Raw genomic sequence first — 17,744 nt, 5'->3', positions numbered from 1 at the left:
CAGTACCTATAAAACCTTATAGGTGCTAGCTAGTTGTTAATTTTCTCCCGTCCAAAATGGCTCCGGTGGACGAAAAACGCTTTATAGGTACCAATTTTAGGCAAACTAGAATTATATGGCGTGCAGATATTTATAAGGATAAATGTTCGCCTATGTATATAATTTCGTACGTCATTTATTTCTATGATTTTACAGTAAATCTGGCATAGTAGATAGGATTCAATATAGCACATATGGAATACAGAGCTAGCTTAGAGCATTTAGATGAGGTGCCGATAACATAAATAAGTCATGGCATATATAATTAAGGGAAAATTACAAAAACCACCCCAAATATCACTCTGAGTTTGAGATGCCCCCCTATAAGAAGATTTGTTGCAAATCCCCACCTCCTAATTCACCATGGTTTGATTTAGACACCTTCTCTCTACACATGCGTGATTACTGGAGCATCTCGTTGCGAAATTAGCCAAGTCCCGCTCATCGTGATGATTTATCAACAAGTCCCTTTTGCATTAGATTGTGTGGGCTTAATTCCTGATTAAACTGTATTGAAACCTGCTATTTTGGGTGATATGACCAATTGCAACAGATGAAGTCATGCAGCTATAATCTGGTTATATGATTACTGCTTCCTGTTCAAATGTTTCTATATGCTCGTTACATCCGAAAAAAAACGGATATGTTGTTTAGTACACATGATATCAGTTTAGAATATACAGTTAGTTTACCATGAAAAACACAGTGAAATGGCCATGATAACACAACGAAATGATCGTCTTATACAGAACAAACAACATAATCTCTTGCTCCCACCGAGTGGGACTCGGCTGATTGCGCCACAAGATTCTTTAGGAATCGTGCACGTGTTGAGAGAAGGTGTCTAAATCAAACCAAGGTGAATTAGGAGGTGGGGATTTGCAACAAATCTTATTACGGGGAGGCATCTCAAACTCAGAGTGACATTTGGGGTGGTTTTTGCAATTTTCCCTATAATTAATAGGGTGCTATTAGGAATATTTACACTACAACAAAGAACCCTCACAGGGACCGGCCATATAGGTGCATGTTCATTTAAAACTAGCACCTATAAGCCTTTTCCCACCTCCGCATGATGAAAAATAAAAAACCGACACCTTTAAAAACTATCTGTGCTGGTTCATTAGTTAAAACCGGTACCAATACTATAGGTACCGGTTCTTCTAAAGAACCAGCACGTATAATATATTATATGTGCAGATTAATTAAAAATTGGCACCTATAATATATTATAGGTGCCGATTCTTTTAAAAAAACGACACCTACCAAACCGAACCGAGCCGTGCCGAGCCACCTACATCCGGATCCATTTGCGAGCGCCTCCCTCCCCTCCTTCGCTGATCACACCCTTAGCGTGAGTGTTAATTGTTGGCTCTCCTCCTCCGCCTCCCCTCCAGCCCCCTCCCCCCTCGCCTCATCCTCTGCCGCCCTCCCCTCCCCCTCCCAAACCCCTCCTCCTCCCCCTCCTCGGCCCTCCAGCTCCGCCCCCTCTGTCGCCCCCCCCTCCCCGGGACGGGCGGCGTCCCTCGGCTCCTCCTCGTCCGCCCCCCGCGACCGGCAGCGTCCCCACAGGCAACACGCGGTGAGGCAGCGGATCCGGTGCCTCTTTGGCCGCCTCTAGCCGGCGCGACCCATGCTCGGCAGCGGCACAAGGTTGGCAGATCGACGACAGCACCGCGCGAAGAGGGAGTGAGTTCATGCATTTCATCTGTGATTGTTGTTCATGGGATTGGTTAATGGATTGTTGTTCATCTATGATTGGTGATAGATTGGATTAGGGATTATTGATGTCATTGTTGTGATATTTGATGGATTTGATTTTGGCTCGGCTTGGCTTGGAGCCGACTTCTTCTTTTTTGAATCGAGAGAGCACAAAAGTGTCGATTGTATGACATGCACCAATGACCTAATGTCATTGGTCCCGACCAATAGGTGCTAGCTGGGAAACTGGCACCAATTGCCGGTTCCCAACCGGCACCTAGAGCCGTTTGTGTACTAGTGTTACTAATATGGAAGATAGAGAAAAAAAAGAGATAAAACATCGTTGATATGGATAATATCGGCTTAACAACAAAATTTGGTACCTCATAGTAATTAGGTATCAAATTTACAATAGAAAAAATGATATCTCATGGTACCTCCTAAACGACTGCGAAATTGCTCTAGATGAGAACTCGATTGCATTAGGGTGAAAGAAAGAAAAATAATAATAGAATTAAGAAATTACTCCCTCCATTTTAGGTTATAATATGTTTTGACTTTGGTCGAAGTCAAACTACCTAAAGTTTGACCAAGTTTATAGAAAATAATAATAATATTTTTGACCAAGATAAATTTATTATAAAATATATTTAATTATTAATTTAATAAAACTAATTTGGTAATGTCAATATTACTATATTTATTTATAAGTATAGTCAAACTTGAGGCAGTTTGACTTTGACTAAAAGTCAAAACATCTTATAACCCAAAACAGGGGGAGTATTATTTTGGTTTAATTTGAAACGGAGCAAAATCCGATCCAATTTTTCGTAATCGATTAGTTAACATGGTGGTTAACCGTATTATGAAAGACGGATAAAAACATTGGCTTATCAAATTCTCTATCGATTAATTGTCAAAGAATTTGTTGTCAAAGAATTTGTTGTCTCAATTGTCCTGGCATAGTCTACAAATAACATGTACTCCCTCCGTCCCTAAAAAGACCATTCCTAGAATCCCAAGGAGTGATTAGTGAAGAGTAAAAATGACCCAAATGCCTCTCATTATTAGTAAAAGTAGTAATATTGATAGGTACGTAAATGATAATAGGTAGGTAAATAATATTCAAGGGAGAAAACTTCTCATTTTATGTGCTGATGTTAGGTAGGATGGTAGAAGTTAGTTTTTTATGAAACAAAATTCAAACTCCATAAGTTGAGTTTTTTTTTTTTACGGAGGGAGTATCGTCTACCAGCTAGTACCGGTCTCTTCCTTTGAATATACTAGTTTGGTCCACTCCTCTTCACCTGGGTGGTAGTGAAGTAGGTAGCTCTCTTCTTCTACCTCCGCGGAGCTAGAAAATACGACGGTGCAGTTCGGGCTCTCCGGTGACTCAAGCATCTCGCATGTTGATAGGAATTCCAGAGGCTAGCGCAACGGCGGCAACTGAACCTTGGTCCGCGGGTTGGTGGTGATGCGGAGGAGGAAGCAGTCGGCGGTAGATTCGTCCAGCATCAGCAGCCAGTCGCCGTGCATGCAGCCCAAGCACGTCTTCCCTCGAACCTCAGGAACAACGGTCTCGTGCAGGCTCAGGTCTGACACATCGACGAAAGTCAGCGTGTCGCCGCGTGATCCCTGCGCCAGCCATGGCCTCGTGCCGAAGCCCGGCGGCAGCGAGTGGTCGTCGGATTTCGCGGCCATGTGTTTGTTTTTCTGGTTTTCTTTTACTCTCCAGGTGTATTGATCCTTCTGTCTTGCTGGCTGGGTTTTATGCAGCAGGGACCCAAGAGATCTAGCAATCGGCTAGTCCCTTTCAGTTTCAGGAATCAGAGTCGTGGTGTGATTGCGCTTTATACAGCAGGGATTTCGCTCGATCTGGAAATAGATTTGATTCAGAAATCAGAGTTGGTTTCGTCCGTTTGCTGATCAGAAGCGTGTGCTGGCCGGAGGCTTTGATCGGGCGCTGGGACGTCTGGGAGGTACGGCGGCTGACGTCCCCGTCGCCGCCTCAGATCGCGAAGGTCTCTCCCGCGTCGCTGCCGCCGGATTACTGCCTCTGCCGCCAGCCTTGAGCTGTCTCGTTTGGGAGTCCGAATTGGAGTAGAATTGTACCTTTTTTTGTCAGACTGAATCGGAGTCCAATCAGGATTTGTGCTCAAAATTTGACTTCCTAAATTTAAGTCTGGTAATTTTGGATTTGTCCGATCAGAATTGTACTCTTTTGCCTAGTAGACTTTGTTACTGCATCTGAATCCAATCAGTATTTGTGCACAGGTTTTGGCTGGCTTATCTCTACTACTAGATGACACCCCGCGCTTTGCTGCGGGATATATGTTTAATAATGGAGAAATGATGAATTATTTGGATTGAAATATTATGAAAATGATTTGAGAATGATGATTTAGCATGTGTATGTTTAGTTTTAGAATAAAATAAATTATAGATATAATTACTATGTGTTTGCATGTTAAGTTTTGTGAGCTTAATTGATTGATGAGGCATGCTTGTATGTAGGTCTTAGTAGTGATAATAAATACTATGCTTGTATATTGAGCTTTAGATGTGTAGTGGGTATTAGCTTTATAGAAAGAAGAGATATGTTGCCATCGTTTGGTTTTGGCATCACTGTCGGTCTTTAGGCACAAGGTATGCTTGTTGCTGCCTGCCCCTGCACAGCACCAAATTGTATATCGTCCGCCCGGTATATCGTCCCATCCGGGCTAGGCGCGACGACCGCCGGGAGGCGCGCGCACACGCACGTGTGCGTGGCCCTCGTGCGCGCGCATGTCGCCGCGTGCACGCTCGCCATGTCTCGTCCGCTTCTGCGCTCGCCAGCGGCCGTACCGTAGCCCTGTCGACTGTCGTCCCAGAGCCCTTGGAATCAGTTGCGACGCTCTCTGTGCCTCAAATCTTTTCTTCAAACTTTTAACTATTCTATCGCATTAAAATTTTCCTACACACATAAACTTCCAACTTTTTTATCCCATCATTTCAATTTCAATCAAACTATTTTAGCGTGAACTAAACACACTCTTAATCCAGAAGTTGGCTGTCCTGTCCGGGGTTTGTTTTCCATACAGCTTAGCTACGGAAAACTCAGGTCAGCCCTGGAGATCGATCCATCCTCTCGAGTCCTCTGAAATGGCGCCGTTTCCGGGAGACAAGGCTCTCGTGCGTGCATCCTGATATTCGCTAGGTTTGTCTCTCGTTTGTTTGTTTGACAGTCCCGTGCAAGGCATATGCCTCCAAGTGAAGAATAGAGTCAACAGACGCAACACTACATAACTTGTGGGCAACTATTGTTTTACTTTATCATTTTGGTTCAGCTCAACTAAATTATCGAATGAAAATCCATTATTTTTTAAAAAATATCTAAACGAATTACTAGCTCACTGGCGACGGCCTGTCTCGAACGATAAGGTGATGACTCAAAATCCGATAAGCACGTCAAAGACAGACAGGGTAAGAAGACGGTTGTAAGAATAATATCTTTAGGAATTGGATAGGATCTATTGTTATGAAATGAAAGATGCATGTAGGAAAAATTTCTAAGGTTTTAATTACTACAAAAATTCTCTAAAAATCCTTAAAAACAAATGAACACCTAGAGAGGGTGTTTACACCTCAAGGTGTTTACGCAGGAGATGTTGATGAGATCATGCACTAGGACTCGTCAAGATGTGGTTCTCAAGCCGAGATCGTTGCCTAAACCTAATTTTGATGTGGTAAGTACTGAAGAGGTATCAACTTCTATCCAACAACAAATAGCGAGTACAATAGATTCATCCATTGCTGCTTTAAATACTAAATTAGATGCATCTCTTGAAACTCGTTTTAATGATTTTGTGAGGAACAAACTCGGTTCTTTTTTAGCCGATTTTGCATCCAAAGATAAAGCCTCTACCAGTACTAGCAAGCCTCCTGTAGATCAAATATATAGTAAAACCGTTGGAGCAAATATGCAGACAACCAGCGAGGGGTGGGCTGCGCATACAACCGGTCCGACCGGGCCAGATGGCCGGTCCGACCGTGACTTTGCCGCCGGTCAGACCGGACCCCAGACTGGCCTGACCACGCCTCTAGATACCGGTCAGACCGGGTTTTGGACCGGTCAGACCGGCACAATTATTCCTGTACAGGGGGTAGATCCAATGACAAATAACGGGCTGTTATATCATCTTAGAACACATGATCCCCCTGTATCTATTGTTAGTCCCTAAGTTCCCCCACATATCCCTAATGCTTACAATGATCCTACTAGGAGACATCCTTCCGATACTAGGTTTGGCCAATATAATTATATTGCGCCGCAACCACAACCTATTAGGCCACCAAATCCATGACCAAATCAACATAGACCTGAGAATAGGGAGGAATTGATTACTCGTATCATTAGGTATAAATTCGGGATTGAAGCTAGGAATCATGCTAAGGTTTACCAATAGTTGTATCCTGATTACTATGACAACATATCATATCCTGGTGGTTATAGAGTTCCCAAATTTACCAAATTTAGTGGTGAGGATAGTAGGACCACATGGGAGCATGTAGGTCAATTCTTAGCGCAATGTGGAGAGGCTAGTAGTTCTGATACTTTTAAATTGCACTTATTTTTTTTATCTTTGTCTGGTACTGTTTTTATATGGTTTACTTCTTTACCGGCAAATTCTATTCATACTTGGCATCAATTACAACAAAGATTTCATGATTATTTCTATAATGGTGAAACTGAACTTAGGCTAAGTGATTTGACACTGGTTAGGCAAAAATACAATGAATCTGTCATTGATTATGTTAAGAGATTTAGGGATATTAGAAACCGATGTTATAGCTTGAATATAACTGATAGGGATTTGGCTGATCTTGCTTTTAATGGTTTAATTGATCCTATTAAAGAAAGATTAGATGCCCAACAATTTCTTGATGTTAGTCAACTCATGCAAAAGGCTCTAGCTCAGGAAAGTCGGGTTAAGGATAGTAAGAAATTTGTTAGACCATATGAGAAAAGGCCTAATGTTAATTTGATTGATTACCCTGAAGCTAGTGATTCTGATGATGAGGGTGATCTTGATATCTATGTTGCTGAGTGGTCATGGACTAACAAAAATAAGCCTTTTGTTTGTTCTAATTTAATGCCGACTCCTTGTAAAGATCGACAAAGCGAGATTAAGTATAGTTTTGACATGGCCAAATGTGATAAGATTTTTGATTATCTTTTGCAAGAAAAACAAATTAGATTACCTAAAGGCCATGTTATACCATCTCAAGAGGAATTGAAGCGTCGAGCTTATTATAAATGGCATGATTCTCATTCTCATTCTACTAATGATTGCAATGTGTTTCGACGACAGGTTCAATTAGCCATAGATGAAGGACGATTGAGATTTACTGATGGTTCCAAGATGAAGCTTGATCATGATTCTTTTCCGGTGAACACAATTAATATCAATGATAAGAAGGTATTGATTCGGCCGGAGCAAACCGAGTCTACTAAAGGGAAAGGAGTGGTCATTGGAGAGCCTAGGCCAAAGATGATGGTGCCAAAGAATCCGGAGGTTGGTGTTTGGAAGGAGAATAGGAGTGAAGCTTCAAGTTCTAAAGCTCCTAAGAAGACTAAGGTGACCTTCGATATGCTTTTGGATAAGTATGAGAAGCAAGGTGGTGAGAAAGCTCGTAATAAAGGCAAAAGACCAAGATCACCTCCTAGGGAGCGATTTGGTCATTCACCAAGACGGTCGGAATCACCTACATATCATCGTTCTCAAGACATGCCATAGGGGTGTTATCCAATGCCACCGCCGGGTTATCCCTTTCCTTACTACATGCCATGGGGGGCAACACCACCAACGTTTAATCATATACCCCCAATGCAATACAATCAAGGATGGGGAGGACCAAGGAGGCCAGCTCGTGAGCGTTTGTCTTCACCAAACAATGGCCAGTTTCATGCTAAAAACTGGGTTGTTGAAGGAAAGAGGGAAGGAAAGCGCGTCAAAGTGGAGACTAGCACTTCGGAGGTGATTACTATCAAAGTGGGGTCTCATGATGTGCCAGTACCCTCTGGAGATGAGGTTGGGGAGTCTTCAAGCAACAAATCCAAAGCCGGCACCAATTCGTCGCAGTCAGCTGGTCTGACCAGGCCTTCTGGCCGACCTGACCGCGGCCCTATGGCCAGTCTGACCGCTAGCCTCAGGCCGGTCTGACCGGGCTTCAGCGCCGGTTTGATAAGAGATTTGCAAAGGGTAGTTCGGGGGCTTCGTCATCTTTGAATAAAATCAACAGAGGGCATTATTTACCTCCTAGAACAGTGCCAAAACCAAGGTGGATGCCTAAGGATTTGACGGCTACCCAAAAGAGGAGGTTACAACGTCTTCGGGCCCAAGAATTAAAATTAGAGAGAGGCTGAAGAGCAAAGAGATAGAAGATTCAATGAGTTGCGACCACCGCCTACAAAGGTGTGGAGGCGTAAATCCGTAGAGGGAGAAGAACCGGTTGTTGTGCAAAAGGAGAAGGAGGAACAATCGGTTGCTAAGAAAAATTCATCTCCAAAGGAAGACACGGATATCAACATGGTGTGCATGTTGCCTATGGAGTTTTGTGCTATGGATGAAGCCGAAGTTGCTCAATTTTCACTAGGTCCTAAAGATGCGGTTTTTGAGAAGCCCGATGAGTCAAACCATCATATGAAAGCCTCTTTATCTCAAAGGTCATATTGATGGGAAGCCAGTCTCTTGGATGTTAGTAGATGGAGGTGCCGCCGTAAATTTGATGCCGTACTCGTTGTTCAAGAAGTTAGGGCGTGGAGATGATGAGTTGAAGAAAACCAACATGATTCTCAATGGCTTCAATGGTGAACCAACGGAGGCGAAAGGTATCTTTTCGGTGGAGCTTACTATGGGAAACAAGACGTTGCCTACCGCTTTCTTTATCGTCGATGTGCAAGGTAACTACAATGTTATTTTGGGTCGTTGTTGGATCCATGCCAATTGTTGTGTGCCTTCTACCTTACATCAATGTTTAATTCAATAGGACGGCGATGATATTGAAATTGTTCAAGCGGATACATCGGCCGAGGTTGCCATGGCCGATGCAACATTTGAGTGGCATCATGGGAATATTCAATGTTTATTGGGGATGGATCTTTCTAGTTATGATTTCATTAGTATTTTCGATGGCAAATTTGTATCTATCTCTGTGAAGCCGGTTAGTGTAGAATGGCTAGGCCATATTACTTTATGTAATGAGTAAGGAAGCTAATTTAGAGTGGTTGCAAAAGAGGGTGTAAGAATATCAGTCTACAAAGAACGATATTGGTGGAACTATATATTGAAGATTTTGATGAAGTAGAAAAGCTTGGTCAAGGGTTTACATCGGCCGATCCTTTGGAGGAAGTAGACATAGGTGATGGAACTAAGCCAAGGCCGACTTTTGTAAACAAAAATATGAGAGCCGATTATAAGGTTAACGTAATCAAGCAACTTAAGGAGTATGTTGATTGCTTCACATGGGAGTATCATGAGATGCCGGGTCTTAGCCGTGATCTTTTCGAGCATCGGCTTCCAATTAAACCGGGTTTTAGGCCTTATAAACAACCACCTCGTCGTTTCAATTCTTTGCTATATGACTGGGTCAAGGAGGAGATTGATCGGTTATTGAAAGTAGGGTTTATTAGGCCATGTCGTTATGCAGAGTGGGTGTCTAGTATAGTCCCGGTGGAGAAGAAGGGAGTGGTAAGATTAGAGTTTGCATAGACTTTAGATATTTAAATAAAGCTACTCCAAAAGATGAATATCCTATGCCTATAGCCGACATGTTGATTAATGAAGCCTTGGTCATAAGGTGATTAGCTTCTTGGATGGTAATGCCGGCTACAATCAAATCTTTATGACGGAAGAGGATATGTACAAGACGGCTTTTAGGTGCCAGGGATTTGTTGGTTTGTTTGAGTGGGTGGTTATGACTTTCGGATTGAAGAATGCCGGTGCAACATATCAAAGGGCAATGAATTTAATCTTCCCTGATTTGCTAGATATTATCTTAGAAATCTATATTGATGATATTGTTGTCAAATCGGATGGTATGGAAGGACATATAGCCGATTTGAGGTTAGCTTTTGAGAGGATGCGCCAGTATGGTTTGAAGATGAACCCACTTAAGTGTGCTTTTGGTATGTCGGCAGGGAAGTTCTTAGGATTCATGGTGCATGAGAGAGGAGTTGAGGTTCATCCTAAGAAGATAGAAAAGATTCGTGATTTCAAAACGCCGACATGTAGGAAGGAGGTTCAAAAGTTGCTAGGTAAGGTGAATTATTTGAGGAGGTTTATATCTAACCTAGCAGGTAAAATCGATGCTTTTGTCCCTATACTTCGTTTGAGAAAAGAAGCCGATTTTACTTGGGGGGCAAAACAACAAGAGGCATTTGAGGGATTGAAAAGGTATTTATCTACTCCACCAGTGGTACGAGCGCCTAAAGCCGGAATGCCGTTTCGGTTATATGCTGCCCCCGAAGACAAAGTCATTGGTGCCGTTTTGACACAAGAGGAAGATGGCAAGGAATATATCATTACATATTTGAGCCGCCGTCTTTTGGATGCCGAAACGAGGTATGTCTTTATAGAGAGACTTTGTTTGTGCCTATACTATGCTTGTACCAAATTATGGCATTATTTGTTATATAGTACATGCATAGTTGCTTGTCAAGCCGATGTTATTAAACACATGTTGTAAAGGACAATTCTAAGTGGGCGAATTAGCAAGTGGGCATACTCTTTGATTGAATATGATTTGGCTTGTGAACCATTGAAATCTATGAAAGGCCAAATCGTAGTTGATTTTATAGTAGATTATCATGTGGTTATTGCTTATGAGGAAGGGGTTTGCGTAATTGAAGTTATACCTTGGAAGATTTATTTTGATGGTTCTTCTTGCAAAGAGGGTCAAGACATAAGGGTAGTTTTATTTTCACCTAATGGCATGTGTTTTGAGGTATCGGTTCGTTTGGAATATTATTGTACAAATAATCAAGCCGAATACAATGCTTTATTATTCGGTTTACAAGTGATTGGAGATGATCGGAGTAAACACGTGAAAGCGTTTGGTGATTCGGAATTGGTGGTGCAACAAGTTGCCGGGACTTACAAATGCTTGGACGGATCACTAAATAGGTATCTCGATCAATGCTTGCATATTATTGCCAATTTTGATAATTTTGCTATTAGACATATTGCTAGGCATGATAATTCTAGAGCAAATGATTTGGCACAGCAAGCATCTGGCTATAATGTGAAGAGGGGAATATTTTTGATATTAGAAGAGCCGGTGCTTGATTTTAAATCTTTGAGCGAAATTGCAAAATCGCAGATCAGGGGTGGTCTGACCGGCGTTGTACGGCCGGTCTGACCGGTGACCAGGGGCTGTCTGACCGGCCACCCCGGGCGATCTGACCGGCCTTGCATGGCCGGTAAGACCTATTCTGGACAGAGCGTTGGAGGGCACACCGCAATTGATTCAAAGGCCGAATTAATTGTAAATTCGGACATTTGTGCCCAGTAAACAGAAGAACATTGGAGAATTCCTTTGATTAGATATTTTAAAGATCATACACTTAAGGTTGATCGGAAGATTCGGCGGCAAGCGTTCAAATATACATTGCTTGATGAAGATTTATATCGCCGAAATATAGATGGAGTTCTATTGAAGTGCTTAGATGATGATCAATCTAAAGTGGCTATGGGAGAGGTGCATGAAGGAATTTGTGGAACTCATCAATCGGCCCATAAAATGAATTGGTTGCTTAGAAGAGCAGGGTTCTATTGGCCGAGGATGATTAAAGATTGTTTCAAATATTATAGGGGATGTGAAGCTTGTCAATGGTTAGGAAATGTTCAATTGGTGCCCGCCACCGTGTTGAACCCTATCATCAAACCATGGCCGTTCTGAGGGTGGGCTTTGGGTTTCATTGGTCAAATTTATCCTTTGTCATCAAAGGGGCATAGGTTCATGCTAGTTGCAACGGATTATTTCACTAAGTGGGCCGAACCCGTGCCGCTCAAGAATATGACTCATACAGATTATTTTGAAGCATATTATCCATAGATTTGGTATTCCACAAACATTGACTACGGATCAAGGAGATTCTTTTATGTCTAAGGAAGTAAAGAGTTTTGCCGAATCTTATGGTGTTAAATTGTTGAGTTCTTCTCCTTATTACGCTCAGGCTAATGGACAAGCCGAATCGAGTAATAAGACGTTGTTGAAGCTAGTGAAAAAGAAGGTTGAGGAACACCCAAAGAAGTGGCATGAGGTGCTTTCTGAAGCATTGTGGGCGCGTAGGATATCTAAACATGGTGCCACTAAAGTCACTCCTTTTGAGTTGGTTTATGGTCAAGAAGCCGTTTTACCGGTTGAGGTAAATATTGGTTCTCTTCATTATATCAAGCAAGATGATTTATCAAGTGAAGACTACAAGACATTGATGAGAGACAATCTTGATGAAGTCATCGATAAGCGCTCGAAGGCTTTGGAAGAAATAGAGAAAGAAAAGAAGAGAGTGGCCAAGACATACAACAAAAGGGTGAAAGCAAAGTTGTTTCAAGTTGGAGACTTGGTTTGGACGTTAATTTTGCCTTTGGGTACTCGATTCAGGGAGTTCAGTAAGTGGTCTCTTAGTTGGGAGGATCCTTATCGAGTATGCGGCATTGTTTGAGGGAACGCTGTAACATCCTGAAAATTCCCAACAATAAAAATCACTAAAATTTCGAACTTTTTAAAACTTTTGCATCATGCTGGTTGTTATGATTCCTATTGCTTGCCAAACCATAAATGATCACCAAGAAAGTAAAGAAAAGAACTACATTTAAGCAATAGATATGATTTACGAGAATATATTTAATCCTACAAATAATTATGCACAAGATATTAAAATCAAATAAAAGAAAAGTTATTATTAACCTATTTTATCAAATATTAAAATATTTGAATAATGTAGGTGGGTGCCATAATATGAGTACACATGAAATGATGATCATTCAAATAAATTGAGCTCTCTGTATATATAATAGAATTATGGGAGCATTTAATTCGATATGTAGATCGATATTGCACCAAGTTCCTAATTGCATTTAGGGATTGAAATTTAATATATTAAACCCCACCATATAAAATAAACTAACATATAAATAAATTGAGCTAATGTGCTATTGTGTTAATAACGGTCTCATTAGAAAATTATAGAATCTTTAATAAACCTTAAATATTGGACAATATTAAATTTTGGGCAAATTCACATTTGAACACTTAATACGGTCACCCAAATGCTTAGGAGTAAATACAAATTTAATTTGCAACTTTTCTCAATTTATAAATCAACCAAAACCCTAAAAGAAGAAAAATAGGAAAACTTTGAAAAATATATAATAGTAATAAGAATATGTTCAATATTAAATTTGAATATAAATTTCGATGGAATAACTTAGACTTGGTGTATTTTATGTTGTGACAAAATTAGTGGCAATAGTATATTTTTCCTAATTGCAAAATACCTTCTAAAAACAAAAATAGCCGGCTAGCACTGTTCATTGCCCCCTAGGTGTTCGATCGCGTTCCCTAGCCCTAGCCCCTCCTTTGCCACGCTGTCCTCGCGCCCCGCGCGCCGCGCGCTGCTCCGCCTCCCCTCTGCCGTAGCCGTCGCCATCACCGCGCGTGCCACCGTCGCCTCGCGCCCCGAGCCGTCGCCATCGCCGCCTGCCGCCATGCCGCTATCGCCTACCGCGCCGCGCGCCGCTCGGCCGTCGCCGTCGCGCCTCGCGCCCCGCGCCGTGTGCCGTCCCGTCGCCGTCCCGTAGCCGCGCGAGCGCCCCGTCATCTCGCGCCCGGCCGCCCCGAGCCCCGCGTCGCGCCGCCCGCCGTCGCGTCGCCGCTGCCGCCGTCGCGTCGCCTTGCACCCCGTGCCGCCGCTGCCGCGCTGTCGCCGTTGCCGTTGCCGTCCCATCGTCGCGCGCGCGTCCCATCGCCGCCTCGCGCCCCGCGCCGCCGCACCGCCGTCGCGTCACTCCCCCTCCTTCTCTCCCTATTTCCTCTCTTCCCTATAAACACCCCCCACCCCTCTCCATTATTCCCCACTCCCTTCCCTTCTCCTCTCCCTCTCCCCCTTCTCCACGCGCCGCCGTCGTCGTGCCGCCGCGCCGCCGCCTTCGAGCCGCCGCGCCGCGCAGCGACTTGCGCCGCCGTCGCCATCGTTGCCGCCGCGCCGCCGACCTCGGTGACGCCGCACCGCACCGGGTGCCGCGCCGCGTCCTGCGCCGCCGTCGCCGTCGTCGCCGCCACCGCCACTGCCGGTGAGCCATCTTCTCCCCCCCCCCTCCACCTCGCGCCCACCGCCGTCGCCGCCCGGGGGAGCAAGAGCCGAGAGAGAGAGAGGTAGAAAGAAGCCGGGAGGGAGGAGAGAAAAAGAAAAGAAAGAAAAGAGGAGAGGAGAGATTAGAGTGGGCCCCACGTAATTGGTGAATAGTAATCCCCTTCTTAATCTTTATTAGTTGTGTCTATTACATGTGGGTCCGGGTGGTTAAAATTCTAATTGTAGAAGTTTTATGGTTTCGAGTCTATGACATGTGGGCCCCACTTGTCATTAGCTCTTCCTATTTCCCCTTTAGAAAATAATTCGGTAGGAAAAAGAAATAAACCTGGGGTCCCACTTGTCAGTTGGTACAAGGCTGTGGATATGTCTTGGATTAAAAATAAATCGTTTATGAACAGTAGCTTTTCGCAATTTCTCGGATTAATTCAAATTTGAATCTTTACACTAGCATAACTTATTCATTTTAACTCGGATTTGAGTGAAACTTGAACCTAAATTCATCTAAATTCATAAGCTTTCCAATGATATATAATTCACTATTTAATAAAATATATTTATAATTATAAATTAATTCATATCAAATGATTAGATAATAGTTAACCTAAATAGTGTGCCAATAAATAAAAAATGGATATTGTACAGTAGCATAATTATCTTTAATATGTCTTGTCACTGTAGCAACCAAATAAATTAGTTATAATCAACCCTTCAAACTAATGGGTATAAAGGAAAATATTAGTGCCAATTACTAGTCTATGTCCAAATATAACTAAATCCATGACTTATAAATTATTTACATAAAGTTTAGCCTTATATTTTGTAACTAAAATATAAACACACATAGATGAATCTTTATCCTGTTTAGGAAAATAATAACAGAGCTAGATGTGGAGGAATCACTAAGTAAATTAATCGATGCAATACCATATAGAATAGCATATATATGCCTAAATTGATTACCACTTATTAGTAACCCAATAGAACCAGTGCTTAAACTTGTCGCATCACATATACAATATCACTCATAGAAACTAGCTAATGTATAATTAAACTATAATATATTCAGAATCACTTGGAGCATTGGGTGGTACACTTTCTAAATAAGCTCATGTACAGTAGGCGACTAAAACCTTATACGTTGTTGCACACATATATTGTACATCCCATTATAGTTATACAATTAATTTATCTTTTTCATATATTAAACTGGGAGTATATAACAAACATGAATAGTAGATAAGTACTAATTATAAATCTTGACCTCATATGTTCATAGTTCAATTGTAACTCCGGATTGTTCATTAAGAGATAATCTGTAACTATAATATTATAAACTTCCCGAATTTAACATATAGAGCATGGATAATTATTAGCCCTTTTATAATTTATAATCACAAGTAAAATACGTTCATAATTAAAGTAAAGCTTCCATCAATAAAATAATAATACAAATAATTCACTGTAATTGTTTGATTGATCCTAAATCCATCTAACAACAGAACCTCTAGTATATAACCATCCTATTTAGATAGATGCATACATAACCATAACCCTTCCATAGCCATTTGATAGACTAAACCACCGATTAGCCAAATATATATGTATCCCATAAATGCTATGTTGGTTAACTCCTAAATAGGCCCACGAGAACAATAGAAAGATTAAGAAACTTTAGCCTTAGCATGATTGGGATCCATTAACAAACACGAATAGTACATTTTGCTGCGCATATTTGATTGTTGTTTGAATATTGGTTTTTCTCGCGTATTATAGACCTTGTGTATCGGTTAGACGTGAGGCAACGTCTGCAACTTCCAGGAGGTGAAGGTTGATCAAGATTATATAAATAATAAGGATTATCCTGAGCAAGGCAAGTCATCACTATTCCTTGAACATGTTGATCCCAATTGCGAAACTGTTTTGTTTACAAATAAAATTGCATGCAATGATGAACATCCCACTTGTGATTATGCCATGCCTTGATTATTGTTTACCCTTAAATCTTTGTAACCATGTTTACGTATGAGTCCCTAGTCAACTATGACAATTGCTTAGAAATGCTATTCTAGAATCATGCATACTCATATTTATCAAATGCTATATGCTTGGGTAATTACCTTTGGGAAGGTAATTGAGATGCGGCATGTGGAGACATGAGAGCCATATTGCCATGAAATTGATGACATGAATTGTGAAAGGAAAATAAAGTGAAAACAACTGTTTTCAACTGGGGCGGACGGAGGATTTGGGTGGTATCTGGAAAAGGCTAGTACCGTCCCCGGTCAATTAAGGACCGAGCCATGAAGTTAAGCATGAAACGACCCCCGTACAACCGTACTTCTCGAATGGGTATAGACCTAGCGGATTAGATAGCCTAGCGGAGGCAGTATCCCTGCATAGATGGTTCACCCCTGAGTGAGGCAAGTGCGCTACGATGGGACAGCTGTTGAGATAGGGCCGAGAGGCGTGCCCTACATCGGTGTCGCCATTGGTAGGACTGCCATGAGTGTGTGAGAGAGAGAACTTAACTTGAACTATAATTTAATATGTGTGTGAGACTCCTCTTTCCCGGGAGCGCTAGAACTCCTCTCACTGCTAGAAACATGGACGCCTAGAGTGCATGAGGATTTAAGTTCATGGAGCGGGTACTGCCAATGCGAGGTTATCAAAAGACTTTGCCGTGGCGCGTCTCATGTGTTGGGACGAGGCTCATGTGTTGGGCAGTCGCGGAGTGCGGGTAAAGTGTACATCCACTATAGTGTGAGTAAACCAAATCTATTCGAATAGCCGTGCTCGCGGTTATTGAGCACCGGGACATGTATTACACTTGGCTAGACTCTAAATTCTTAACTGGTGTGGGATGGGATACTGCATGATGATTTTTATGCTGTTGGAGCCACTTCCTGAGAGGAGAGAAGGTGGACGTCCTCAGAAAACCATGACGATTCAATGGCGGGAAGCTATCCTTGGGATCACAATGGATGGTGGACAGAACCGTCGTTGTTTAATGTGAACACTGGAACTAAAATTTGATCAGTCTATGCTAGGTCTTAGGCTTGTGAAAATATTTGCAAAACGCAGCTTTACGCAAAAGAACCTGAAGCCATTCCTTGAATACCCTCTATCATTTGCATTGCTGTTGTGGTGGCTTGCTGAGTACGATTGGTACTCACCCTTGCTATTTATATATCTTTTAGGAGAGTGTTGAAGAAAAGCCCTTGTCGGTACGCTTGCGTATCCAACAAGATGATCGGAGTGCGGTCTTGTTCTAGGTCTCGTTCCCCAGTCGACTGCCTGTGGCATGTTAACCGGGTCCTTATATTATTTTGTCTTCCGCTGTTGTTCTCTGATAGTTGTTGGCCTACCTGGCCCTAATGTAAGTATTTAACTCTTTTAGCCTGAATTCATTCGTGATATCTTGTGATCCAACTATGTATGTGTGTACCAACTACTGATCCAGGGATTGGTACGGATAAACACAGAAGGTTTCCGATTTCCAAAATCGGGGGTCTACAAACGCATATTTTTTAGATACACTTCAAGGAGAGCTTTTTCAACGAGCAATCAATGGGAAATACTTGAATACTTCCCGAGCGTTTGGCAAAACGCTTATGAGGTTCTATGGCTGGTAATTGGATTATCGCCCTAA

General features: G+C 42.2%; 1 pseudogene; it reads left to right on the top strand.

Annotated features, from left to right (window-relative positions):
* Positions 1 to 7,142: 7,142 nt before the first annotated feature.
* On the top strand, positions 7,143 to 17,727 carry LOC127783059 (uncharacterized; annotated as a pseudogene).
* Positions 17,728 to 17,744: the final 17 nt, after the last annotated feature.

Source organism: Oryza glaberrima, chromosome 8 (assembly GCF_000147395.1).
Source record: "Oryza glaberrima chromosome 8, OglaRS2, whole genome shotgun sequence".
Lineage (NCBI taxonomy): Eukaryota > Viridiplantae > Streptophyta > Magnoliopsida > Poales > Poaceae > Oryza > Oryza glaberrima.
The sequence above is the reverse complement of the archived record's forward strand: the minus strand, read 5'-3'. Positions and strand labels throughout refer to the sequence as shown.